This window comes from Nicotiana sylvestris, chromosome 6 (genome assembly GCF_000393655.2).
Source record: "Nicotiana sylvestris chromosome 6, ASM39365v2, whole genome shotgun sequence".
In the NCBI taxonomy this organism is placed as follows: Eukaryota; Viridiplantae; Streptophyta; class Magnoliopsida; order Solanales; family Solanaceae; genus Nicotiana; species Nicotiana sylvestris.
The window spans coordinates 35069281-35071296 of record NC_091062.1 but is presented as its reverse complement, the minus strand read 5'-3'; the positions used below and the strand labels follow the sequence as shown (position 1 = coordinate 35071296).

The 2016-nt window shown below is 34.0% G+C and overlaps 1 long non-coding RNA gene across 1 annotated transcript; it reads left to right on the top strand.

Moving 5' to 3' along the window:
* The first annotated feature begins 482 nt into the window (after nt 1–482).
* On the top strand, nt 483–1746 carry LOC104230964 (uncharacterized). The gene is made up of 3 exons (XR_711991.2): nt 483–555; nt 692–749; nt 1370–1746. It is a non-coding gene; the product is annotated as an uncharacterized lncRNA (long non-coding RNA).
* Nucleotides 1747–2016: the final 270 nt, after the last annotated feature.

Sequence of the window (2016 nt, the reverse complement as noted above, 5' to 3'; positions counted from 1 at the left end):
AGGTTGTAGGTTAGGGGAAAGTTGTGAATATTTCTACAGCACAATAGAGTGAGACTAGCTAGTTAGGAGTTAGACTAAGAATGTCATTGGTCGTCTTTTGATGCAGGGCTTTACCTGCTAGTTTTACTATACCAGCCATCTATTTCGTATTTCGTATTCTGTATTTCATATCTCTTATATTGTTGTTATTTTATTATGCATTTTTATGGTACTAATATATCGGCTCCTGTTGCTTTTTTGAGCCGAGGGTCTCCTGGAAACAGCCTCTCTACCCTTTGGGGTAGGGGTAAGGTCTGCGTACATATTACCCTCCCCAGACCCCACTTGTGGGATTTATACTGGGTCGTTGTTGTTGTTGTTGTTGTTGTTGGGAGTTGGGTGTACGAACATGGGCAATTTAGTAAATATTAGTGTTTGTCTTACTATTTCCTTACACATGCTAGCTTTTTTATTTTGGTGAGACAACTATTAACTATTTTCACTTCTATTTTGATATCATCCCTGTTTCTTGGTTCTTTAATCTGAAAGTGCATTTTTGCTCTGTAAATTTCTCAGGTAGGCCACACCGTTTACAAATAATTAGATGTGCACTCAATAGTCGCTTGTTCTGTGCTTTACTCCGGATTTTATTTCAGCTTCCCTTCATTCTTACTTCATCCCTCTCACTTTTATATTTTTGTTTGATTTCCAGATTTTATATTTGCGATTTCTTTTCACCTCTTCGGCTCTTCTATGCCTGTGATTTTACGGTGAGTTTTTTCATGTTTCTTTCTTTGTTTTCTTTTTGCACTAATTCCTTTGCGATGGAATTTTGATAAATATCTTTTAGTTAGTTTTCCTCTTATGTTGAAAATTTTTGGTTTATGTTTTATCTGCATGCCACTATTTTTACCTCTTTTCACATAGATGTTTAGGAATAAAATACTTGGGGTGCATGATCTATGTTTCTGCATATGTGAAAATCGATGCCTAGGTGCATGCTTATGTATAATTAATGAATACAGAATCTGATTTTTCGGTAAGCAAACCTAATTCCTTTTGCACACTGATGCACCCATGATGTTTGATGGTATGCCTAAAACAATAAATAATTATTTTTTCTTTCTTCATCATCTAATTACAGTAAGCAAATAGTAATGTTAAGTAAGAGAAACATCTATTTACAGTATAATACTTGAATATATTCTCTCGAATTCTTTAGATAAAAACATTTTGATGATCCAATTTTATAAATATATCCATAATCAGGTAGTGCTTCAAATATTACTTTACTTTAGATGCATTATGAACTAAATGCATGATTTAACATGTATTGTCCGCTTGGTGAAATATTTTAATTCACAATGGTAATAAAAGTCCCAATTTGTAGGGCACCGCTCCAGTCTTTTTGAGATGAGATATTTCATGGAGCAGTGGTGATTGGTGTGAGTTGGAGTTAATTAATTAGCATGAGCTTAATTAAGAGTCGCAGGTGTATATGTTTTCTTCTAATTTTATGCAGCTACCAGTGTGTTACTCATTGTTGCTATATTTTGTCATTGTCCATCTTTTATTTGGGATTTATTGTTCCCAATTAATATGTGCCCAATTTTCGGACTTACCCCATATGTCCCTATAGATGAAATTGAAATTCTGAGAAAGGATGGTACTAGGCATAAGATTGATTGGTTAGTTTTTTTTTTTTTGACTAGATATCTATTTTAATTCCTAATTCACCTGAAATGTCAAAAGTTATGGTTCATGATAGTATCTTCTCATTTGTTTAAGTTGCTACGATCCGGATTTCCCACCCTCGGGAGTCGTGATGGCGCCTGCTAATATGAGCTAGGCAAGCCAATTATTTGAGCAAATTACTTCTTTATCCATTTTATACTTTTTAACAATTATAAAGCAACAACGTGTAAATAGCGAAAATTACAATTAGCGGAAGAAATGCAGTAATATCTAATACAACTGTTTGAACCTCAACCATCTAGAACTGGTGTCATAGTACCACTGACGATTTAAGAATACTAT